The sequence below is a fragment of the Scyliorhinus torazame genome, chromosome 29 (genome assembly GCF_047496885.1).
Source record: "Scyliorhinus torazame isolate Kashiwa2021f chromosome 29, sScyTor2.1, whole genome shotgun sequence".
NCBI classification, from domain to species: domain Eukaryota; kingdom Metazoa; phylum Chordata; class Chondrichthyes; order Carcharhiniformes; family Scyliorhinidae; genus Scyliorhinus; species Scyliorhinus torazame.
This window is the reverse complement of record NC_092735.1, coordinates 29,717,866-29,745,370: the sequence shown is the minus strand read 5'-3', so window position 1 is coordinate 29,745,370 and position 27,505 is coordinate 29,717,866.

The window sequence follows — 27,505 nt, the reverse complement described above, 5'->3', positions numbered from 1 at the left end:
CGGGAGTTTGGGAGTCGTGGGCGGCAGATCACTCGGAATTCAGGTGGCTGTGGTAACGGGCTCCTTTCCAGGCATGTTTGAGTCTGGAGTATAGCGATGGTAGAGGCCCTGACTTTCATTCGCCCACACGACTGACCAGGGGTCTCTCCCGCTCTTACCGCTGACCATTGACGTGAAGGATTTGCAGGTTGTCACTCTGCCCCCTCTTGGCCGCGTTATGAACTCACCTTTTTTTGGCCATCGACTCGTGGTGTGCGCCTCCCTCGAACCCGGAGCTTCTGACTCCGAGGCGGGAACGCTGACCCGTTCCAAACACAAGACCTGAGGGAGATTTACTCTGCAGCTAATCTGTCTTGTTATTGAACTGGGAGTGGAATAAAAGGGGTTTTCTACGCCATTGCCCAGCAGTGTCGTCCTTCATCTTAGTGAATGCAAGAACATTGGGCGCTATTCTCCCCCCCCCCCCCCCACGCCGGGTGGGGGAATCGCCGGGGAGCCGCGCGAATCGCGCCACGCCGCCCCAGCCCCCGCACGTGATTCCCCCACCCCCCCGGAAACCAGCGGTGCGCGATTCGCACCGGGCCGCTCGGAGAACCGGCGAGCGGCGATTCTCCGGCAGGATGGGCCGAGCGGCCACGATGACACGGAAGGTTCCCGCCGGCGCCGTCCACCCCTGGTCACTGCCGGCGGGAACTCTTCGGGAATGCTGGGGGAGGGGGGGGGGCCGCCTGTGGGGAGCGGGGGGCTACTTCACCGGGGTGGCCTCCGATTGGGTCTGGCCCTTGATTGGGGCCCACCGATTGGCGGGCCGGCCTCTTTCCCCCCCGCCCCCCTCCGGGCCCACCTCCTTCCGCTCGCGGCCCCAGAACACCGGCTCCATGTTGGTGAGGGGCCGGCGCGGGTAAGACGTTCCCCGCGCATGCGCGGGATGGCGCGGCGCCCATTTGGCACCGCGTAAGGACGCTGGAGCGGCATGAACCACTCCAGTGCCGTGCTGGGGGCCAGAATAGGTCGTGTGCGGGCCCTGTTTGCGCCGTCGTGAAACGCGACGGCCTTCACGATGGCGCGAACACTTGGCCTCAATATCGGAGAATCGCCCCCATTATCTCCCACTTTCAGGTGAGTATTCCTTCCAGCTAGTGTCGTCACTGACTTGCTGAATGTTCCTTCCATGAGAGTCGAAGTCACTGATTCATTCTGGAGAGGAGAGAGAGAGACAGTGAGAGAGAGAAAGCGTATCTCCACACACTTGCACGATGATTAACCTTTATCTTGCGGAACAAACAGGAACTCTACTCAATTACACAGCGAGTAACCTTACCCTGCCGAATAATGAATAAACCTTTATTAAAACCTCTTCAGTACTTCAGCTGGGTCCAGACCTCTGCATCGTCTCCATTCGAACTTGCTTCCATCAGCCGGTGCACGTTAGTGCGTGGAATTGGAGTGCAATCAATTGCAGTCGGCGCTCTGAAGAAACTGATTACTCTGTGAGGATCTCATTGCCTCCTTTGCCATCGAGAGCTTGTCCATTCAGTTCCCAGTTTAGGATAAATGGAGGCGGAGGTGCAGTGGCATTGTCACTGGACTAGTAATCCAGAGACCCAGAGTAATGCTCTGGGGACCCAGGTTCAAATCCCACCACTGCAGATGGTGAAATTTGAATCTAATAGAAATCTGGAATTAAAATGTGAAATGAAACCATTGCCGATTGTCGTAAAAACCCATCTGGTTCACTAATGTCCTTCAGGGAAGGAAATGTGCTGTCCTTACCCGGTCAGGCCTACATGCGACTCCAGACCCACAGCAACGTGGTTGACTGAACGTTTGGAATACTGTGTCCAATTCTGGTCACCACACTACCAGAAGGATGTGGAGGCTTTGGAGAGAGCACAGAAAAGGTTTACCCTGGATGTTGCCTGGTATGGAGGGTATTAGCTGTGAGGAGAGATTGAATAAACTGGGATTGTTCTCCCGAATACTCCGGCGCCGGGATTTTGGCTGGAGCAGGAAACGCGCCGAGCCGGTCGGCGGCCATTGGCAGCGGCGCCCTGGCGATTCTCCGCCCCGCGATGGGCCGAGCGGCTGCCTGTTTTTGGCCGGTCCCGCCGGCGTAAATCAAGCCAGGCCTGTACCGGCGGGAGCTGGCTCTGCGGGCGGCCTGCAGAGTCCTCTTGGGGGCGTGCGGGGATCTGGCCCCGGGGAGGGAGGGGGGGGGGGGGGGCCTCGGTGGCCTGGCTCGCGATCGGGGCCCACCGATCCGCAGGAGGGCCTGTGCCGTGGGGGCACTCTTTCCCTCCGCGCCGGCTGCTGTCAACCTCCGCTATGGCCGGTGCGGAGAAGAACCCCCCCCCGCGCATGCGCTGGGATCACGCCAGCACACGCTGGGGCTCCCGCGCATGCGCCAACACGCATCGGCCGGCGGTGGCACTTCCGCGCCGGCCTAGCCCCTGAAGGTGCGGAGGATTCCGCACCTTCCAGGCGGCCCGACGCCGGAGTGGTTCACGCCGCCCCTCGGCGCCGCTACGGTCCGCCCCGCTGGATAGGGGAAAATCCCGCCCAGGGAGAATGTGCAAACTCCACACGGACAGCGACCCAGACCGAACCTGGGACCTCGGCGCCGTGAGGCAGTAGGGCTAACCCACTGCGCCGCCGTGCTGCCCTGACCGGGTATTCTCCGGAACCTCCGCGATTCTGTCTCCGATGGGCCGAGTTCCCGACGACGCGGTTCACTTGTGCTTTTAAACATTGGGAAACATGCGCGGTGGCTGCCGAGGGAGAGAGAGGGGGTTACGGAAAGTGTCCAACATCGCCTTGGTTTGCTGACCGTTGTGCCACGGGACGGGGGGGGGGGGGGGGTGGCGGGGGACCTGTGCCATCCTGTTGGCTGGGAAGACTGTGTGTGGGGAGTGACATGTGTGTGTGCGGCTGCAGCTTGTCAGCCGCCTGAGTGTCAATGGCGAATCTGGCGCCGTTTCTCATTCGAATTGATTTGTTCCATGTGGCGCTAGCCCCTCAGCGGCCGCTGAATCATTCGGGTGCGGGACCAGCTTCGCTGCCCTGGAGGTCCACGAATCCTGCCCCGGCGTCAACACTTAGTCTCAGGAATGGAGAATCCCGCCCAAGTTGTCAAAGTGTTTTGCCTTGCACTTCATCAGGACAAATGCAAGAATGCCCAATTTCAAACAATCACAACAATTTATACTGGAAGAGAAAAGTGTGTTGTTTGGTTTGCAGGTCGATTCTGATTAGCCGAGTCCGTGTCACAGAGAAAGTATTAAGGAATCAAAGGCTCCCCAAGCACCCGGGTAATTCAAACAAATACACAAAGCTTGAGCATATCCCTTTAGGTTGCAGAAGCCGAGTCCCCATGTGTGAATGTGTGCCACTTCTAGCAAGTGTAAATGTGTCATGTTATGGGTTTGGCTGATTATCTTAAATTGGTTGTTAGTGTAGCTATTAGTACACTACAGAGTCGTTATGACACCGAGAAGAAGGCCATTCGGCTCGTCGATCCATGCCGGCTCCCTTTAGACGAATTGAATCCGAATAAAAGCCTCCGATTTGAAAGCACCATTTGTCCCCTCGCATCTGCAGTCTTTTGAGGGAAAGAATTCCAGATCTTTGTACAAAAGGCTAGGCTCCAAATTGAAACTGTGACCCTTCCGAGGGCGCGATCAATCCCTTTTGTCCATTTGTTTTGCACACTCCTCGCTTAAATCGGAAATGAACTATCTAAGCTCCAGGGAATGCAAGCAAGTGTTTAGCAGCCGATCATCGTAACTTAACCCTTGAGGCACTGGCATCAATTTGCTCTGTGTCTCCTCTGCTCCGCTCCAGGCGGCAGCTGATCAAGCCTCTTATACAATCGTCGCATAACTTCATTTGTGCTCCGTGCCTTTTGCGATCAAAAGGCACCTCTTTGTGCGACTCTCTGATTCCCAAATCCCAGCACTGCCCAGTTTCTCCAGGAATTGGGGAAATGTTCCAAATTATTCACCTTGGATATGAAAGTGGACAACTTCATACTTCCCCAACATTGGACTCCTCTCGGGCCCCTTTGCTTAATGTGTGTGTGTCTCACTCTCTCGGCGTTTAACTTCCTGCTCACATCTGTTACACTTCCTGTCTTAATGCACGCTCTAGTTGCAATTAAGCGCAGCTGATACTAATTGGGGAAAGTTTAAGACATGGATATAAGAACCAGTTACCACCTGTGAGGGAGAAAGAGAGGGAGAGAGAGAGAGGGAGGGGGGAGAGAGAGGGAGGGAGAGGGAGGGAGAGGGAGGGAGGGAGGGAGAGGGAGGGAGGGAGTGAGGGGGAGAGGGAGAGAGGGAGAGGGAGGAAGAGAGGGAGGGGGAGGAAGAGAGGGAGGGGGAGGAAGAGAGGGAGGGGGAGGGAGGGAGAGGGAGGGAGAGAGGGGGAGAGAGGGAGAGTGAGGGAGAGTGAGGGAGAGAGGGAGAGTGAGGGGGAGAGGGAGAGAGAGGGGGAGAGAGAGAGAGAGAAAGGGAGAAAGGGAGAAAGGGACAGATCTTTCATGTCTCTTCAGCTTATGTTGAAGCATGATTATCTCCAGTTTCTTGCCGTGCCAGATGCATATTCAGCAATCTAACGCTTGCGCCTCGCAATTTCTTTTCGTACGTACCCCCCCGAGCCTGACCTTAACTCCCTCCTCAGCTTCAACTTTAGCAATGTATCACGTTGAGAGGGAGGCAGTGTAATACGTTGATCTGGGAGGCAATGTATCACACTGATATGGGAGGCAATGTATCACACTGGTATGGGAGGCAGTGTAATACGTTGATCTGGGAGGCAATGTATCACACTGATATGGGAGGCAGTGTAATACGTTGATCTGGGAGGCAATGTATCACACTGATCTGGGAGGCAATGTATCACACTGATATGGGAGGCAATGTATCGCACTGATATGGGAGGCAATGTATCACACTGATATGGGAGGCAGTGTAATACGTTGATCTGGGAGGCAATGTATCACACTGATATGGGAGGCAATGTATCGCACTGATATGGGAGGCAATGTATCACACTGATATGGGAGGCAGTGTAATACGTTGATCTGGGAGGCAATGTATCACACTGATATGGGAGGCAATGTATCACGCTGATATGGGAGGCAATGTATCACACTGATATGGGAGGCAATGTATCACGCTGATATGGGAGGCAATGTATCACACTGATATGGGAGGCAGTGTAATACGTTGATCTGGGAGGCAATGTATCACACTGATATGGGAGGCAATGTATCACACTGATATGGGAGGCAATGTATCACACTGATATGGGAGGCAATGTATCACACTTATATGGGAGGCAATGTATCACACTGATATGGGAGTCAATGTATCACGCAGATATGGGAGGCAATCTATCACGCTGACATGGGAGTCAATGTAGCACTCGGATATGGAGACAATGCACCACGCTGATACAGGCAATATAGCATGCTGATATGGGAGGCTGTGTCTCGCTGGTATAGGAGGCAGTGTAATACATTGATATGGGAGGCAATGTATCACACTGATATGGGAGGCAATGTATTATGCTGATATGGGAGGCAATGAATCACACTGATATGGGAGGCAATGAATCACGCTGATATGGGATGCTGTATCACGCTGATATAGGAGGCAATGAATCAGGCAGATATGGGAGGCTATATCATGCTGATATGGGAGGCAATGCAGCATGCTAATATGGGAGGCAGGCAAAGTATCACGCTGATATGGGAAGCTGTATCACGCTATTATAGGACGCAATGAATCATGCTGATATGGGAGTCTATTACGCGGATATGGGAGGCAATGGCGGGATTCTCCACTCCCACGCCGAAGCGGCCGCGCCGTCGTGAACGCCGTCGAGGTTCATGACGGGACGGACCGGCCCCGGTCCCGACCGATTCAGGCCCTGACAATGGGCCAGGATCGGGGCCGCGTCATCTACATGCGCCAGGCCTTGTCGCCGCGTAAAAGCGGCGCCGCATAGATGACGCGTCCGGCGCCGCATAACGGGCGTCATCCGCGAATGTGCGGGTTGGCCGGCGCCAACCCGCGCATGCGTGGTTGCCGTCCTCTCTAGGTCCGCCCCGCAAGAAGATGGGGGATGGATCTTGCGGCGCCGCGGAAGGAAGGAGGTCCTCCTTCAGAGAGGACGGCTGATGATCAGTGGGCACCGATCGCGGGCCACCCCACATTCCAGGTAAAGCCCGGTGCAGGTTTCCCCCTCCCCCCCCACAGGCCGCCCCCCCCAGCGTTCACGCACGGCCCACGACTGCAGTGACCAGGTGTGGACGGCACCAGGGGGACCCGCCGTTTTGGCCTGGCCGCTCGGCCCATCCGGGCCTCAGAATCGTGTGGGTGCCGGACAATCGCCATTTTGGGTGTCTCCGGCGATTCTCCGGCCTGCGGCCCACGAAACTCGACCGGGCAGTTTCCGCCGCTTGGGAGAATCGCGGGAGGGCGTCGGACCGCCGTCCCCGGAAATTTTGGTGGCCCAGGCGATTCTCCCAACCAGCGTGAGAGTGGAGAATCGCGCCCATTGTATCACACTGATATGAGAGTATGTATCACGCTGATATGGAAGGCAATGTAGCACGCTGATATGGGAGGCTGCAGCACGCTGATATGGGAGGCAATGTGATACGTTGATATGGGAGTATGCATCACGCTGATATGGGAGGCAATGTAGCACGCTGATATGGAAGGCAATGTATCACGTTGATATGGGAGTCTGTATCACACTGATATGGGAGGCAATGCATCACACTGATATGGGAGGCAATGTAGCATGCTGATATGGAAGGCAATGTATCACGCTGATATGGGAGATGTATCATGCTGATATGGGAGTCTGTATCACGCTGATATGGCAGTCTGTAGCACGCAGATATGGGAGGCTGTATTATGCTGATATGGGAGGCAATGTATCACGCTGATATGGGAGTCTATCGTGCTGATATGGGAGTCTATCGTGCTGATATGAGAGGCAATGTAGCACGCTGATATGGGAGGCAATGTAGAATGCTGATATGGGAAGCTGTAGCATGCTGATATGGGAAGCAATGTGACATACTGATATGGGGGTGTGTCACGCTGATATGGGAGTCTGTATCACGCTGATATGGGAGTCTGTATCACGCTGCTATGGGAGGCTGTAGCATGCTAATATGGGAGGCTGTATCATGCTAATATGGGAGGCAATATATCACGCTGATATGAGAGGCAATATATCACGCTGACATGGGAGGCTGTATCACGTTGATATGGGAGGCAATGTGATACGCTGATATGGGAAGCTGTATCACGCTGATATGGGAGGCAATGTATCACGCTGATATGGGAGACAATGTGATACGTTGATATAGGATGCTGTATCATGCTGATATGGCAGACAATGTATCATGCTGATATGGGAGGCAATGTAATACGTTGATATGGGAGGCTGTAGCAGGCTGATATGGGAGGCAGTATCATGCTGATATGGGAGGCTGTAGCATGCTGATATGGGAGATGGTATCACGCTAATATGGGAGGCAATATATCACGCTGATATGGGAGGCAATGTATCACGCTGTTATGGGAAGCTGTATCACGCTGATATGGGAGGCTGTATCATGCTGATATAGGTGGCTGTATCATGCTGATATGGGAGGCAATGTGATATGCTGATACGGGAGTGTGTATCATGCTGATATGGAAGAGTGTATCACGCTGATATAGGAGTGTGTATCATGCTGATATGGGAGTCTGTATCACGCTGATATGGGAGGCAATATATCACGCTGATATGGGAGGCAATGTGGCACGCTGATATGGGAGGCTGTATCACACTGATATGGGATGTTGTATCACGCTGATATGGAGGTTGTATCATGCTGATACGGGAGTCTGTCTCACGCTGATATGGGAGGCTGTATCACGCTGATCTGGGAGGCAATGTATCACGCTGTTATGGGAAGCTGTATCACACTGATATGGGAGGCTGTATCATGCTGATATGGGAAGTGTTTCATGCTGATATGGGAGGCAATGTGGCACGCTGATATGGGAGGCTGTATCACACTGATATGGGAGGTTGTATCATGCTGATACGGGAGTCTGTCTCACTCTGATATGGGAGGCTGTATCACGCTGATCTGGGAGGCAATGTATCACGCTGTTATGGGAAGCTGTATCACGCTGATATGGGAGGCTGTATCACACTGATATGGGAGGTTGTATCATGCTGATACGGGAGTCTGTGTCACGCTGATATGGGAGGCTGTATCACGCTGATATGGGAGCCTGTATCACGCTGAAATGAGAGGCTGTATCACACTGATATGGGAGGCTGTATCACGCTGATATGGGAGTCTGTAGCACGCTGATATGGGAGGCTGTAGCACGCTGATATGGGAGGCTGTATCACGCTGATATGGGAAGCTGTATCACACTGATATGGGACGCTGTAACATGCTGATATGGGAGGCAATGTAGCACGCTGATATAAGAACATAAGAACATAAGAACTAGGAGCAGGAGTAGGCCATCTGGCCCCTCGAGCCTGCTCCACCATTCAATGAGATCATGGCTGATCTTTTGTGGACTCAGCTCCACTTTCCGGCCCGAACACCATAACCCTTAATCCCTTTATTGAGCCTGCTCCACCATTCAATGAGATCATGGCTGATCTTTTGTGGACTCAGCTCCACTTTCCGGCCCGAACACCATAACCCTTAATCCCTTTATTCTTCAAAAAACTATCTATCTTTATCTTGAAAACATTTAATGAAGGAGCCTCAACTGCTTCATTGCGCAGGGAATTCTATAGATTCACAACCCTTTGGGTGAAGAAGTTCCTCCTAAACTCAGTCCTAAATCTACTTCCCCTTATTTTGAGGCTATGCCCCCGAGATCTGCTTTCACCCGCCAGTGGAAACAACCTGCCCGCATCTATCCTATCTTTTCCCTTCATAATCTTATATGTTTCTATAAGATCCCCCCTCATCCTTCTAAATTCCAATGAGTACAGTCCCATTCTACTCAGCCTCTCCTCGTAATTCAACCCCTTCAGCTCTGGGATTAACCTAGTGAATCTCCTCTGCACACACTCCAGTGCCAGTACATCCTTTCTCAAGTAAGGAGACCAAAACTGAACACAATACTCCAGGTGTGGCCTCACTAACACCTTATACAATTGCAGCATAACCTCCCTAGTCTTAAAATCCATCCCTCTAGCAATGAAGGACAAAATTCCATTTGCCTTCTTAATCACCTGTTTCACCTGTAAACCAACTTTTTGCGACTCATGCACTAGCACACCCAGGTCTCTCTGCACAGCAGCATGTTTTAATATTTTATCATTTAAATAATAATCCCTTTTGCTGTTATTCCTACCAAAATGGATAACCTCACATTTTTCAACATTGTATTCCATCTGCCAGACCCTAGCCCATTCACTTAGCCTATCCAAATCCCTCTGCAGACTTCGAGTATCCTATGCACTTTTTGCTTTACCGCTTATCTTAGTGTCGTCTGCAAACTTGGACACATTGCCCTTGGTCCCCAACTCCAAATCATCTATGTAAATTGTGAACAGTTGTGGGCCCAACACTGATCCCTGAGGGACACCACTAGCTACTGATTGCCAACCAGAGAAACACCCATTAATCCACACTCTTTGCTTTCTATTAATTAACCAATCCTCTATCCATGCTACAACTTTCCCCTTAATGCCATGCATCTTTATCTTATGCAGTAACCTTTTGTGTGGCACCTTGTCAAAGGCTTTATGGAAATCCAGATATACCACATCCATTGGCTCCCCGTTATCTACTGCACTGTTAATCTCAAAAAATTCTACTAAATTAGTTAGGCACGATCTGTCCTTTATGAACCCATGCTGCGTCTGCCCAATGGGACAATTTCCATCCAGATGCCTCACTATTTCTTCCTTGATGATAGATTCCAGCATCTTCCCTACTACCGAAGTTAAGCTCACTGGCCTATAATTACCCGCTTTCTGCCTACCTCCTTTTTTAAACAGTGGTGTCACGTTTGCTAATTTCCAATCCGCCGGGACCACCCCAGAGTCTAGTGAATTTTGGTAAATTATCACTAGTGCATTTGCAATTTCCCTAGCCATCTCTTTTAGCACTCTGGGATGCATTCCATCAGGTCCAGGAGTCTTGTCTACCTTTAGCCCCATTAGCTTGCCCATCACTACCTCCTTGGTGATAACAATCCTCTCAAGGTCCTCACCTGTCATAGCCTCATTTCCATCAGTTACTGGCATGTTATTTGTGTCTTCCACTGTGAAGACCGACCCAAAAAGCCTGTTCAGTTCCTCAGCCATTTCCTCATCTCCCATTATTAAATCTCCCTTCTCATCCTCTAAAGGACCAATATTTACCTTAGCCACTCTTTTTTGTTTTATATATTTGTAGAAACTTTTACTATCTGTTTTTATATTCTGAGCAAGTTTACTCTCATAATCTATCTTACTCTTCTTTATAGCTTTTTTTGTAGCTTTCTGTTGCCCCCTAAAGATTTCCCAGTCCTCTAATCTCCCACTGATCTTTCATACTTTGTATGTTTTTTCCTTCAATTTGATACTCTCCCTTATTTCCTTAGATATCCACGGTCGATTTTCCCTCTGTTTACCGTCCTTCCTTTTTGTTGGTATAAACCTTTGCTGAGCACTGTGAAAAATCACTTGGAATGTTCTCCACTGTTCCTCAACTGTTTCACCAGAAAGTCTTTGCTCCCAGTCTACCTTAGCTAGTTCTTCTCTCATCCCATGGTAATCTCCTTTGTTTAAGCATAGAACACTAGTGTTTGATTTTACCTTCTCACCCTCCATCTGCATTTTAAATTCCACCATATTGTGATCACTCCTTCCGAGAGGATCCCTAACTATGAGATCCTGAATCAATCCTGTCTCATTACACAGGACCAGATCTAGGACCGCTTGTTCCCTCGTAGGTTCCATTACATACTGTTCTAGGAAACTATCGCGGATACATTCTATAAACTCCTCCTCAAGGCTGCCTTGACCGACCTGGTTAAACCAATCGACATGTAGATTAAAATCCCCCATGATAACTGCTGTACCATTTCTACATGCATCAGTTATTTCTTTGTTTATTGCCAGCCCCACCATAATGTTACTATTTGGTGGCCTATAGACTACTCCTATCAGTGACTTTTTCGCCTTACTATTCCTGATTTCCACCCAAATGGATTCAACCTTATCCTCCAAAGCACCAATGTCATCCCTTACTGTTGCCCGGATGTCATCCTTAAATAACAGAGCTACACCACCTCCCTTACCATCCACTCTGTCCTTCCGAATAGTTTGATACCCTCAGATATTTAACTCTCAGTCGTGACCATCCTTTAACCATGTTTCAGTCATGGCCACTAATACATAGTCATTCACGATGATTTGCGCCATCAACTCATTTACCTTATTCCGAATACTACGAGCATTCAGGTAAAGTACACTTATGTTGGCTTTTTTACCTCTGTTCTGAATCTTAACACCTCGATCAGTAACCTCTCCTAAGTTATATTTCCTCTTAACTTTTCTCCTAATTTTCCTTGTCGTTGAACCCATATCTTCATGTAACAACCTGCCGCGTCGCTTACCATTAATGTTTTCACTTCCCGTTTTATTCCTTTTAGTATTCCTGGTCCTATTCACTGAGCTCCCCTCAGTCACTGTACCTTGAACTGACGCCCTTTTTGATTTTTGACTATGGCTTCTCTGTCTTACAATTTCCCCCTTACTGCCTTTTGTTTCTGTCCCTGTTTTACTACCTTCCAACGTCCTGCATCGGTTCCCATCCCCCTGCCACATTAGTTTAAACTCTCCCCAACAGCTCTAGCAAATACCCCCCCTAGGACATTGGTTCCAGTCCTGCCCAGGTGCAGACCATCCGGTTTGTACTGGTCCCACCTCCCCCAGAACCGGTTCCAATGTCCCAGGAATTTGAATCCCTCCCTCTTGCACCATCTCTTAAGCCACGCATTCATCCTATCTATCCTGACATTCCTACTCTGACTAGCTCGTGGCACTGGTAGCAATCCTGAGATTACTACCTTTGAGGTCCTACTTTTTAGTTTAACTCCTAACTCCCTAAATTCAGCTTGTAGGACCTCGTCCCGTTTTTTACCTATATCGTTGGTGCCTATGTGCACCACGACAGCTGGCTGTTCACTCGTCCCCCCCAGAATGTCCTGCAACCGCTCCGAGACATCCTTGACCGTTGCACCAGGGAGGCAACATACCATCCTGGAGTCTCGATTGCGTCCGCAGAACCGCCTGTCTATTCCCCTTACAATTGAGTCCCCTATCACTATAGCCCTGCCATTCTTCTTCCTGCCCTGCTGTGCAGCAGAGCCAGCCACGGTGCCATGAACCTGGCTGCTGCTGCCTTCCCCTGGTGAGCCATCTCCCTCAACAGTATCCAAAGCGGTATATCTGTTTTGCAGGGAGATGACCGCAGAGGACACCTGCACTGCCTTCCTACTCTTGTTCTGTCTTTTGGTCACCCATTTTCTATCTCCCTCAGTACCTTTCACCTGCGGTGTGACTAACTCGCTAAACGTGCTATCCACGACGTCCTCAGCATCGCGGATGCTCCAAAGTGAGTCCATCCGCAGCTCCAGAGCCATCAAGGAGGCTATATCACGCTGATCTGGGAGGCTGTATCACACTGATATGGGAAGCTGAATCACGCTGATATGGGAGCCAATGTATCACACTGATATGCGAGACAATGTATCACACTGATATGGGAGACAATGTATCACGCTGATATGGAGACAATGTATCACACTGATATGGGAGACAATGTAGCACGCTGATATGGGAAGCTGTATCACGATGATATGGGAGGCTGTATCACGCTGATATGGGAGGCTGTATCACGTTGATATGGGAAGCTGTATCACGCTGATATGGGAGGCTGTATCACGTTGATATGGGAAGCTGTATCACGATGATATGGGAGGCTGTATCACGCTGATATGGGAGCTGTATCACGCTGATATGGGAGCTGTATCACGCTGATATGGGAGGCTGTATCACGCTGATATGGGAGCTGTATCACGCTGATATGGGAGGCTATATCACGCTGATATGGGAGCTGTATCACGCTGATATGGGAGGCTGTATCACGCTGATATGGGAGGCTGTATCACACTGATATGGGAGCTGTATCACGCTGATATCGGAGGCTGTATCACGCTGATATGGGAGGCTCTATCACGCTGATATGGGAGGCTGTATCACACTGATATGGGAGCTGTATCACGCTGATATGGGAAGCTATATCACGCTGATATGGGAGCTGTTTCACGCTGATATTGGAGGCTGCATCACACTGATATGGGAGGCTGGATCACGCTGATATGGGAGCTGTATCACGCTGATATTGGAGGCTGTATCACACTGACATGGGAGGCTGTATCACGCTGATATGGGAAGCTGTATCACGCTATATGGGAGCTGTATCACGCTGATATTGGAGGCTGTATCACACTGATATGGGAGGCTGTATCACGCTGATATGGGAGCTGTATCACGCTGATATGGGAGCTGTATCACGCTGATATGGGAGCTGTATCACACTGATATTGGAGGCTGTATCACACTGATATGGGAGGCTGTATCACGCTGATATGGGAAGCTGTATCACGCTGATATGGGAGCTGTATCACGCTGATATGGGAGCTGTATCACGCTGATATGGGAGCTGTATCACGCTGATATGGGAGCTGTATTACGCTGATATTGGAGGCTGTATCACGCTGATATGGGAGCTGTATCACGCTGATATTGGAGGCTGTATCACGCTGATATGGGAGCTGTATCACGCTGATATGGGAGCTGTATCATGCTGATATGGGAGCTGTATCACGCTGATATGGGAGCTGTATCACGCTGATATGGGAGGCTGTATCACGCTGATATGGGAGGCTGTATCACGATGATATGGGAGCTGTATCACGCTGATATGGGAGCTGTATCACGCTGATATGGGAGCTGTATCACGCTGATATGGGAGGCTGTATCACGCTGATATGGGAGCTGTATCACGCTGATATGGGAGCTGTATCACGCTGATATGGGAGCTGTATCACGCTGATATTGGAGGCTGTATCACGCTGATATGGGAGCTGTATCACGCTGATATGGGAGGCTGTATCACGCTGATATGGGAGCTGTATCACGCTGATATGGGAGGCTGTATCACGCTGATATGGGAGCTGTATCACGCTGATATTGGAGGCTGTATCACACTGATATGGGAGGCTGTATCACGCTGATATGGGAAGCTGTATCACGCTGATATGGGAGCTGTATCACGCTGATATGGGAGGCTGTATCACGCTGATATGGGAAGCTGTATCACGCTGATATGGGAGCTGTATCACGCTGATATGGGAGGCTGTATCACGCTGATATGGGAGCTGTATCACGCTGATATGGGAGGCCAGTACACTCTGCTTCACGCATTGTGGAGATTGGGTTAAAGGACAGGTAATTTCTGCGTGGAGGGATATTTGGTCACTGAGGAAGTAGCTCGCTGAGGCAGCAGCTCGTCGGGTTAGATGCCTATTCAGGTTTTACATTTTTCCTTCGAGGTTGTTCCTGATTTAAACAAGGATTATGTTGAAAATTCAAATGCACGGCTCCTTGGACCAGATTGAGTTACGATGATGCCAGCTTGGTTAGAATATGCTGCCAATTCCAGTGCCTAGCTACCGACCTTGACCCAGTATCAGAGTGACGTCTCCGCTGAGTGTCTGCCAAGCTCAGCTGCTGGTGATCACTGTCAGTTCTCTCTCTCTCCTCTCTCTCTCGCTCTTTCTCTCTCGCTCTTTCTCTCTCGCTCTTTCTCTCTCTCGCTCTTTCTCTCTCTCGCTCTTTCTCGCTCTCGCTCTTTCTCTCTCTCGTTCTTTCTCTCGCTCTTTCTCTCTCTCTTGCTCTTTCTCTCTCGTTCTTTCTCTCTCTCTCGCTCGCTCTCGCTCGTTCTCTCTCTCGCTCTTTCTCTCTCTCGCTCTTTCTCTCTCTCGCTCTTTCTCTCTCGCTCTTTCTCTCTCTCTCTCTCTCTCTCTCTTGCTCTCTCTCTCGCTTGCTCTCTCTCTCATTCACTCTTTCTCTCTCTTGCTCTTTCTATCTCTCTTGCTGTCTCTCTCTCTCCCTCTTTCTCTCTCGTTCTTTCGCTCGTCTTGCTGTTTCTCTCTTTGTTGCTCTCTCTGTCTCTCTCTCTCTGTCTCTTTCTCTCTCCCCCCTCTCTTGCTCTTTCTCTCGCTCGCTGTTGCTCTCTCTCTTTCTCTCTCTATCTCTCTCACTGTCTCCCTCTCTGTCTGTCTCTCTCTCTCTCTGTCTGTCTCTCTCTCTCTGTCTGTCTCTCTCTCTGCCTCTCTCCCTCTCTTGCTCTTTCTCCCTCTCTCTTGCTCGTTCTCTCTCTTGCTCTGTCTCTTTCTCTGTTGCTCTTTTTCTGTCTCTCTCTCTCTCTCACTCTCTCGCTCTCTCTGTTGCTCTCTCTTTCTCTGTCTGTCTGTCTCTCTCTCTCTCGCACTTTCTCTCTCGCTCTTTCTCGCTCTTTCTCTCTCTCTTGCTCTCTTTGTCTCTCTCTCTCTCCGGTCTCCCCCTCTCTCTCTCTCTCTGTCTCTCTCTGTTTCTCTGTCTCCCTGTCTCTCTATCTTTCTCTCTGCCTCTGTCTCTTCCCCCCTCTCTCTCTCTGTCTCTCTCCCTCTCCCTCTCTCTGTCTCACTTTCTCTCTCTCCCTCTCTCTCTCTCTCTGTCCCTCTTTCTCTGTGTGTGTGTGTGTGTCTCTCTCTCTCTTTCTCTCTGTCTCTCTCTGTCTCTCTCCCTCTCTCTTTCTCTCTGTCTCTTTCCCTCTCTCTCTCTGTCCCTCTTTCTCTCTCTCTCTCTCTCTCTTTCTCCCTGTCTCTCTCTGTCCCTCTTTCTCTCTCTCTCTCTCTGTGTTTCTCTCTCTTTCTTTCTCTCTGTCTCTCACCCTCTCTCTTTCTCTCTCTCCCTTTCTCTGTCTTTTCCCTCTCTCTCTCTTCATGGCACATTGAAATCATCCGAGAGTGAAACGGCTTTAATCACCCATACCTCTTTTTCTTCACCATTGCCCTCCCCCTGCCTTCATTCCGGCATTTCTCTCCGAGACCCCTTCCCCTAAATGCGTGAGGTTGAAATTCTACATTCACGAGAAACCCTTGGACTGAACATCCAAGAGGCCACTTCTTGGTCTCGTAGGTTTGGCTGAGGTGGAGAAGGATACGACGGCACCTAAATCTGCGACCGACTCAAAAAGCACGGGGGTGCCGTGGCCTCAAAGTCCCACGACCAGGCATGATTCAGGGGACTACCCCCCCCCCGCCCTGTTTTTGACCAACCCCCAATCTCAGTGCCATTACGCTTCATCCACGACCGTTGAGTCCTGGGCGCCAGGTGAATGTGGCATCTGGGTGTTTAAAGAAGGCATTAAATATGCTGACCTGGATCACGCCCAGAGAGGGCCCGATCCAGATCGTGACGCCTAACGAGAGACCTCTTGTGAGATTCAACGGTCTCGTACCGCCACCAAGTCGGGCCGAACAAGGCCGCTGATTTGTGCCCGTAATAAATCAACCTTACTTTCACTGTCGCTGGGTCAAAATCCTGGAACTCCCTCCCTAACAGCATAGTGGGTGTACCTACATCTCATGGACTGCAGCGGCCCGAGAAGGCAGCTCACCATACCTTGTCAGGTACGATTAGGGAGATGGGCAATAAATGCTGGCATTGCCAGCGACGCCCTCCTCCCAGTGTATGAACAAATATACTTAAAAAGTACGTGAGGTATCACTGTTGTGTGGAATCGACCTGTTACCATTAACCAGAAACTGAACTGGACCAGTCACATAACGTGGCTACCAGAGTAGGTCAGAGGCTGAGAATCCTGTGGAGGGTAACTCACCTCCACACTCCCCAAAGCCTGTCCACCATCTAGAAGGCACACAAGAGTGTAATGGAACACTCCCCACTTGCCTGGATGAGTGCAGCTCCAACAACACTCAAGAAGCTCGACACCATCCAGGACAAAGCAGCCCCGCTTGCAGCTTCCCATCCATCGCCTTCAACATTCACTCCCTCCACCACAAGATGCACCGCAGGAACTCGCCAAGATTCCTTGGAGAGCAGCTTCCAAACCCATGACCTCTACCATCTAGAAGGACAAGAGCAGCAGGCACATAGGGAACAGTGCTGACTGCAAGTTCCCCTCCAAGCCACTCACCATCCTGACTTGGAAATATATCGGCCGTTCCTTCGCTGTCGCTGGGGCAACACGCTGGAACTCCCTCCCTAGCAGCACTGTGGGTGTGCCTACACCACACCGACTGCAGCGGGATCAAGGAGGCGGCTCACCACCACCTTCTCTAGGGGCAATTAGGGATGAGGTTAAAAAAAAAATGCTCGCCTAGCCAGCGCCGCCCACATCCCGTGAAATAATTTGAAACTGGGCTGGTGTTTAGCAGGCCTCAAGTGTCGATAACGTTGAAATGTGAGAGGGAGCCAATGCCTCTTTGTCCAAATTGAGTGGGAGCCAGAAATTTACAAGCACTTGGCAACCTACAACCATCCCTCATTAATGGCAATTAAACTCTAATCAACCACCGACCTATTTATAGCTATTAGATTTTCTGGTTGTGATGGAACGAGCCTGATTAAACAGAGATGCGTTTTAGGGGATAATACATTGTGTAGATCACTCACTGGAACACTCCGCTCCTTGGAAAACAGAGCCTTGGCTGTAGCCGTGCAAGACCCAAGTGGCTTTAATAATCATGGGATTTTACCTGTGTGGGGGAGGGGCACTTGGCAGGTGCATTTTGGGTATTGTACGGCAAGGAGATGTCGACTGATGCGCCAACTGCAATTCATAATCAGCGAAGCCATCGACATTTTGCATTGACGTAGCACCTTCCACGGCCGCAGGACACCCCACAGCACGTGTGAGGAAATATGGCTGCACAGTCAGTGCACAGCAAGATCCCGCAAACAGCAGTATGATAATGACCCGGATCACCTGTGTAGGATCTCTTATTTTATCTTCTAATGAGATAGTGTTATGGGCTCGGGCTTAGAAACTCCAAAGTGTATTATGAAGCTCACCTGACCTATAACATTTATGTTGAATTTGGCTGGGATGAGCACAAGTGCCTTCACTTCAGGTGTGATTCATCAGACTTCCTGGGCACTTTTATCAAAACAAAGTTCATTATAAGAATGTCGTTAACATATATAAAGCACAGCAAGAAGTTGTTCTCAATTACAAATGTGACAAAAACGCAACAGTACTGTAATCTATGTATATTATTCTTAATGAATCCCCCTTAACTGTTCCAATTCAATAACAAAATCCAATAAACCAAAACCCCTTTCAAGGGCTTGGCCCAGCACACTGTAATCTCACTTGAATGGCACTGGTCCTTTCCCTGAGGTCCAGCCTCCAATCAGCAGATTCAAAACTCCTTCCGGAAAGTAACCCTATCTTTTAAAGTTCCCAAGGCTGTTTGCCACACCCAATGTGTTTCAGTTCCCTGGAACAGCTTTAAAATGAAAACAGGGAAACACTGTTTCTCTCCTGCAGTCCACAGCAACAATCGAAACTGAAACCCAAAAACCTAAACCCCCCCACCCCCTTCACCTGACAGCCACAGCCCAGCTCCACCCACAAATAACAACACTGAAGCCATGCCACAAGTCATGTGGTAAGACCAAACCTTTCTCAAAGGGACACTCACATGGCAATAGTCCGGTTGATTGGAGATGTGAAAAATATGACATTATTGCTAATTATTCACTTGAATACACTTGAATAAGAATTGAATCAAAACTTAGAAACTAAATATCGAACAATACAGACAAGGTTCAAACACATGGCAAAAAAAAATTAAACATAAAAGCACAAAGAAATCACTTTGAACACAAACAAACGGATAGATGATTCAAGAATGCAGGAAGGCAGGAATTCAGGAATGAAACCTTGACCACGAGGTCTTACTTTTGAGGGAATCCTTATCAATGGTCTAATCCCACATTTACTCTCATTGGTTTCTAATTCTCAGCTGAGACCTCCTGATTTGTTCAAATAGACATCTTACTTCGAGGATGATTTATTAATCAAACATCGGCCATTACTTAGGATTTACTGATGTCCATCAAAGTTAATTCAGCGTCTACATGCGCATGAGAATAGGCTTCTCACGCCACTGCTGGCCATTGACCTTGCTGTAACTAATTAATTGATACATCCTTATTGCTAAATGCACTGAAATACAATAGTTAATTCATTATATGAAACATTCACAGAAACAATGTCCTAAGTTTCCACAGACAAGATACTAGAGTTTAGTAGTTAAGTCATGATCTGAAAACGATGACTGTATTCTCACAGTCAAGGCACCTTTAATGATTTCACTCTTTAGCTATGCATTCAATTAGCGCCTAAACCCACAAATTAATCAATGATCTATCAGGATTAACATGGCTGCACAGTCAGTGCACAGCAAGATCCCGCAAACGGCAATGTGTTAATGACCCAGACCACCTGTTTCCTTGGTTTTTTTTGTGTGTGATGTTGATTGAGGGATAAACATTGGCCAGGGAAACACTCCACACTGTTCTTCGACACTATGGATCTTCGCATCCTCTTGAGAGGACCGTCGGTCAGTTTGACGATTCATCCGAAAAGGCAGCTCTCCTGACTGCGCAGTGCTTCCTCTGTCCTGCGCGGTAGTGTCAGCCTTGATTTTCTTAGGTGCAAATCCTTGAATTTCTGACTCGGGTGAGAGTGTGCCGCCCACTGAACCGTGGTTGTCGAGCAAAGTGGTGACCAAGAGCGTGGGCAGAGCATTTGAAGGAGGAGAGAGGGTGGAGAGGTTTAGGGAGGAAATCCCAAGAGTTTTAGGGACCAGGCCGATGAAGACTTGGCTGCCTATGGTGGAGCAATGAGGCAATGGTGAGGTTCACTGGGACAACCTGACAGAATAAGCTGTGCGCTATAGTCCCTCCATTTTGAGTAAAGTCACTGGTAATTGTCTGCCAAAGGAACAAGGGGGCAGAAGGAGCTTCCAGGCCGCTGAAAAGAGAGACATGTTGCTGACGTTTATCATCAGGATAAATGCAAGAATGTCAAATTTCAAAAGGATGCTGATTGGCTGAGAGGTTGCCATGGGGAAAGCAATGGGGATCTACAGGCTCCCCAAGCTCCTGGAAAATTGGTGCATGGCTTGAGCATATCTGCATGGTAATATGCGTTGCTTCCCGCCAGCATGAATGAGCCATGTTCGAACACGACTGATTATCTTAAATTGGTTGTTCGTGCAGCTACTGACACACTCAGGATTGTTCAGCAATGGCTGTCCACTGCCTTCCCCGTGCTGACGCCTCTGACGATCGGCTGACCCGCCAATCAAGCAACACCCCTTTCCCCTGCAGTATACATTGTCGTGGTTATTTGAAATTTGGCATTCTTGCATTTGCCCTGATGAGTGCCAGATGAAAAGCTTCGGCAAGATGTCTCTCTTTAAAGCGACATTCAGGAACATTTCAGTTCTGCCGTTATTAATGATGGTTGACTGGTTTAATGTTAAAAATGGGAGCCCAGCGCAGGAAAGAAAAGGTTGTCAATTCCTCTGCATTCTTATGTTTTATCTTGATTCAAGGGCCATTTGCAGCATAATCAGTTGAGGAAATGAGTTGTAAAGATTTATTGTTTTCCAGGTGCTGTTGCCAGATTGTTATACTATCTGCCAGCTAATCTTGTCTTTGATTTTTGCACTTCAGAGATTGCAAAGGTTTTGTGTGGCGGAAAACACAGAGTGAGAGCAAGCACGGTGGCACAGTGGTTAGCACTACTGCCTCACGGTCCCAGGTTTGATTAAGGCGCCAGGTGACTGTCTGTGCGGAGTCTGCACCTTTTCCCTGTGTCTGCGTGAGTTTCCTCCTGATGCTCCGGTTTCCTCCCACAATCCAAAGACGGGCAGCACGGCAGCACAGTGGTTGGCACAGTTGCTTCACAGCTCCAGGGTCTCCGGTTCGATTCCCGGCTTGGGTGACTGTCTGTGCGGAGTCGGCACGTTCTCCCCCGTGTCTGTTTAAAAAAGGAGGTAGGCAGTTAGCTTAACTTCGGTAGTATGGAAGATGGAGGTAGGCAGAAAGCGGGTAATTATAGGCCAGTGAGCTTAACTTTGGTCATATGGAAGATGCTGGAATCAATCATCAAGGAAGAAATAGCGAGGCATCAGGATGGAAATTGTCCCATTGGTCAGATGCAGCATGGGTTCATAAAGGGCAGGTCGTGCCTAACTAATTTAGTGGAATTCTTTGAGGACATTATCAGTGCGGCAGATATTGGGGAGCTAACGGATGTGGTATATCTGGATTTCCAGAAAGCTTTTGACAAGGTGCCACACAAAAGGTTACTGCATAAGATAAAGATGCATGGCATTAAGGGGAAAGTAGTAGCATGGATAGAGGATTGGTTAATTAATGGAAAGCAAAGAGTGTGGATTAATGGGTGTTTCTCTGGTTGGCAATCAGTAGCTAGTGGTGTCCCTCAGGGATCAGTGTTGGGCCCACAATTGTTCACAATTTACATAGATGATTTGGAGTTGGGGACCAAGTGCAATGTGTCCAAATTTGCAGACAACACTAAGATGAATGGTAAAGCAAAAAGTGCAGAGGATACCGGAAGTCTGCAGAGGGATTTGGATAGGTTAGGTGAATGGGCTAGGGTCTGGCAGATGGAATACAATGTTGACAAATGTGAGGTTATCCATTTTGGTAGGAATAACAGCAAAAGGGATTATTATTTAAATGATAAAATATTAAAACATGCTGCTGTGCAGAGAGACCTGGGTGTGCTAGTGCATGAGTTGCAAAAACTTAGTTTACAGGTGCAACAGGTGATTAAGAAGGCAAATGGAGTTTTGTCCTTCATTGCTAGAGGAATGGAGTTTAAGACTAGGGCGGTTATGCTGCAATTGTATAAGGTGTTAGTGAGGCCACACCTGGAGTATTGTGTTCAGTTTTGGTCTCCTTACCTGAGAAAGGACGTACTGGTGCTGGAGGGTGTGCAGAGGAGATTCACTAGGTTAATCCCAGAGCTGAAGGGGTTGGATTACGTGGAGAGGTTGAGTAGACTGGGACTGTACTCGTTGGAATTTAGAAGGATGCAGGGGGATCTTATAGAAACATATAAAATTATGAAGGGAATAGATAGGATAGATGCGGGCAGGTTGTTTCCACTGGCGGGTGAAAGCAGAACTAGGGGGCAAGGGGAAGTAGATTTAGGACTGAGCTCAGGAGGAACTTCTTCACCCAAAGGGTTGTGAATCTATGAAATTCCTTGCCCAGTGAAGCAGTAGAGGCTCCTTCATTAAATATTTTTAAGACAAAGATAGATAGATTTTTGAAGAATAAAGGGATTAAGGGTTATGGTGTTCGGGCCGGAAAGTGGAGCTGAGTCCACAAAAGATCAGCCATGATCTCATTGAATGGTGGAGCAGGCTCGAGGGGCCAGATGGCCTACTCCTGCTCCTAGTTCTTATGTCTGTGTGGGTTTACTCCGGGTGCTCTGGTTTCCTCCCACAACCTGCGCTGCCGGGTTTCTGCGATTGCAAGCTGTACCGGCAACCCAGCTGGTTTGCATTTTAAGGAAAGAGGATTTCATTTTGAGATGGGGATTGATAAGTGAAAGCATCAAAGCCATCGCCATGGGCTATTTTCCCTTCTCATCCCCTCTCTTGCCCCACCCCCGAACATGTGTGTTTTTTGGATTTATTGAACAAAATCACTCAAGATTGCAGAAATTCAAATTGATCCACTTTTAATATTGACATAAAAACATGAATATTGAGATATGCTTGTCGCTCACACAGTACGCGTTATCTAGTGTGGGCTGGAGTTTTGCGATTTGTTGCCTGTTTACAGATGTGGACACAACCCCGTCCTCTCTGCTCACAATGCAGCCTCACAATGTTCGCTCTTGGCAGCTCTGCTGCTTTCAGCCCGCTATGCAGCAACCTTGTGTGCCTGAACCACGTCAGCAGGCCGGTCAAGGACCCCTCTCCCCCACCAACTGCTCAAACTTCTTGGCCACGTACTTCATGCCCTGCCTTCCCTACGCCCCTCACATTCTTTTCTTTTATAAATTCAGAGGACCCAATTATGTTTTTCTCCAGTTGTGGGGCAATTTAGCGTGGCCAATGCATCTAACCTGCACGTCTTTGGGTTGTGGGGGTGAAACCCACGCAGAAACGGGGAGAATGTGGAAACTCCACCCGGTGTGATTAACGGTTACCGCCTTATCATCATGTAAGGTGATGTCCCCTTTAAGACCGGGCTTGGAACCCTGGGGACTCCGCCTCTGGCTCCGCCCATCTGTGAGCCATATATAAAGGGCTGCCTCATGGGCTGTGTAGCAGTCAGCACTTGTCTCAGCTCTAACATAGTTCTTAGTCTAATAAAGCCTTCTTTACAGTTTAATCTCTAAGCTTCGTTATTGAGGGTACCTCACCCGGACAGTGACCCAGGGCCGGGATTCGAACCCTGGTCCTCGACACTGCAGTCCCAGCGCCAACCACTGCGCCACATGCCTCCCCCGCTCCTCAGATTCTGCCGCCTCGCACCGTTCTCCCGGCACACCGGCCTGCACCCGCAACCTTTTCTGACCCTCCGCCACTTCGGCCTCCAACCAGGCAACCCGGCCCTCCTGGTGAGCCCTCATCTCCTCCGCCTTCTGAATCGACGCATTCTGCTCCTCCATCTTCTGCTCCACACTCTCTCTCTCTCTCCAGGGTAGCCCGAATCGGCTCTGCCACCTTGGCCAGCTGCTCCGAGGCTGCCTTCCTTTGCTGCTTAAACCCGGCTGCCAGGGATTCCACCAGCTGCTCTGTTGACTATTGCACGGGCGACGGCGCCACCGGTCCCTTCGCCAACTATTCCCCTGCTGCGCCACGCGAGCCCTCCTGGTCCCAATCTTGCCCTTTATTTGTTGAACTCCTCGTCTGGCAATTCTTCAACATTATCCACCGAAGGAGAATACCTTGGTCTACGATACTGCACCTGCCGGTCGGTGCCCTGTAAAACGGGCAAAAAGGGCCAAAGAATCTGACCTCAGGCAGGGGCCATCTTGGATGCGACCATTCCCTCCCTTAAAGTTATTAACCAGCCCCCCTGCCACATGGTCCGCGTCACTTAATACTCATCGGCGAGGTTTACAGCAGGTTCTCGAATATGGGGAAACAATCGGGGGTGATGTGAATGCGTTGGAAGCAGTTCAGAGAAGTTTGACTAGACTAGTTCCAGGAAAGGGCGGGTTGTCTGATGAAGAAAGGTCTTCTGCTCCTAATTCTTATGTTCATATTAACCTGGGCGATAGTATAAAATGTGCGAAAACCAAACAGCTGACATTCTGTACCAGATTTCCCTCTTCATTTAAAAAAAATAAATTTAGAATGACCAATTCAAATTTTCCAATTCAGGGGCAATTTAGCGTAGCCAATCCACCTACCCTGCTCGTCTTTGGGTTGTGGGGGCGAAACCCACGCAGACACGGGGAGAATGCGCAAACTCCACACGGACAGTGTCCCAGAGCCGGGATCGAACCTGGGACCTCGGCGCTGTGAGGCAACAGGGCTAACCCACTGCGCCACCGTGCTGCCCAGATTTCCCTCTTCAATTAAATGGAGATATAAAGGATGGGGGCAGTCTAATATTACAGTCTAATATTACAGTCTAATATTACAGTCTAAATATTACAGTCTAATATTACAGTCTAATATTACACCAGAGTTAGTGTTATCTCCAAAGGAATACATGACATTTTATTGGCTGAGAAATTAAAGCGAGGTCGCGTCCGTGCTCAGTTTTATTTTATTGATTCATGGGACATGGCGTTGCAGGCTGGGCCAGCATTTCTTGCCCATCCCTAATTGCCCTTGAGGGGGCAGTTAAGAGTCAACCACATTGCTGTGGTCTGGAGTCACATGTAGGCCAGACCAGGTAAGGGCGGCAGATTTCCTTCCCCGAAGGACATTATCATGGTCACCATTAGACTTTTAATTCCAGATTTGTATTGAATTCAAATTTCACCATCTGCGGTGGTGGGATTTGAACCTGGATCGCCAGAGCGTTACCCCGGGTCCCTCGTTTACTAGTCCAGTGACAATATCACAATGCCACCGCCTCCCCAATACATAAACGATCCCATGGCCCAATTTGAAGAGGCACAGGGGGGTTTTGCCCTGGTGTCCTGGCCAGTGGTTAACCCTCAATCAGCTACCATTAAAACAGATGATCGCTTGCCTGCCTATGGGACCTTGCTGTGCACAAATTGGCAGCGACGTCTCCTGCACCCACGGCAGTGACTGCGCTTCCAAAGGTTCTGTATTGCTTTGTAGCTCTTCAATCTATTGCAAAACTCTGTTTTCCCCTCTCTCTCCCCCCCCGCAAAGAATGGCGGCGAGGAGATCGAGATAAAAGGGGATGTTACGCTGGTCTCTGCTTTGTATCTGTTCACGAAGCAGAACTTCAATGCGTAACACTGCCCTGCTTGCGAGTGAAGGAGCACCTTCAACAAGATGAAAGAGGCCTGATCCAGTGTGATGCAGGGCTGCGGAACTGCAAAGAGGGATCTGCTTGAAGGTTTGTCCCATCTCTCAGCTGTGTCTGGCTTGGGAGCCCTCTTTCCTTTTGAATCACAATGTTCCCGCTTCAAGTGTCAAGGTTGATACTCCAGACGCCGCGTTGAAGGAGTGCTGCAGTGTTGGAGGTGCTGCCTTTTGAATTCGATTTTTGGACTGCGCCATGGCTGCTGAGGGGGGAGAGGGGGTACGGAAAGTGTCCAACATCGCCATAGTTTGCTGCAGTTGGGGGGGGGAAGGGGGTGTCTTCTGCCAGGGGTGGGGGGCGTAGCGGAGGTGACCAGGAGGTGGGCTGTGGGATCAGGATGGACGGGCACGGAACACCATTGCCGCAGCCGGCAAGGCAGCCATGCAGCTGCGCACGCTGCTGACTGACCGCTGTGAGCTTAGTACCACGGGTTGTATGGGTGCCCCCCAGGCCACTCCCCTAGGTGCCCTCTGGCTCCAGCCGACCCATCAGCAGGGTGGGCGCGCTCCAACACAACCAGTGCCATCTTGTTGGCTGGGATGAGTGTGTGTGGGGAGTGTAATGTGTGTGTGCGGCTGGGATGAGTGTGTGTGGGGAGGGTAATGTGTATGTGCGGCTGCAGCTTGTCAGCCTCCCGAGTGTCAATCACGGACCCCGCGAATCCCACACCATTTTTCATTGGAATCAATTGTGTTTCACGTGGCGCTCCCGGTGCTAGCCCCTGCGCAGTCGCTGAATCTGTCCAGGTGCAGCGGCGGTTTTGCTCCTGTGAACCCCACGAATCCTGCGCCAGGAACGGGGAATCCAGCTGGGCAGTTCCCTCTGGTGTCCTGTCCAACATTTATTCCTCAATAACACAAAGGCAGATGATCGAGCCATTGGGTGTTTGCGGGAGTTTGGTGTGCGGAATTTGGTTACCATGGTACCTACGTTACAGCTGTAAAGTTGTCACGGGAGATGCGGAGAGCGCGGGATATGGTGTTGAGTTGGGGATCAGCTATGATCATATGGAATGGTGGCACAGGTTTGAAGGGCCGAATGGCCTGCTCCTGCTCCTAGTTTTCTATGTCAAGCACTTTGAGACACCTGGTGGCGGTGAAAGGCGATGCAAACCTTAACCTTAAGCAAGCCATTTGGACAACAACACCAAATGAGACACTTGTGTGCGGCCCACACAGTGGAATAGCCGTCGCACCTGTTAGTCAGAACTCTGAGTGCGGCTAGGACGGGAGGCGTGCAATCTGGAAATATCCTGATGCTGTTGCCACTGCCCCAATTTTTCCCAACTGGGCCGTCCATCCATCATCCACGCACCACGCCCTCAAACTGTTACATATCTGCTCTGTATTGTGGGTGTGAAACCAATTCGCTACACAGCCATGAGACCTCATACTGAAACAGAGTGGGTGGAAATTGTTCCCTTCTGACCGGTGTGTAGCACAAACCGGAATATTATACCTTCATCACGTTCCAGAAATATGGAGATATGGAAATTGAAAGCACGAGGTAATTCACTCTTTGTCACGTCCAGGATGCATTTTAAAAGAAGATTAATTTAACTTGATCCCACTTTCCACCTCTTTGTCCTTTGCCCTGTAAGTTCCAGACCTCAGGGGCGTGTCCAAGTGTTTAAAAAAATGCAACAAGAGTTTATGCTTCTCTCATTCTTTTTCACGGAGTGATTTCCACACCTCATGCCCTCTGGGTGAAAACATTTCTCTTCGAATTGCATTGGATTGGATTTGTTTATTGTCACGTGTACCGAGGTACAGTGAAAAGTATTTTTCTGCGAGCAGCTCAACAGATCATTAAGTAC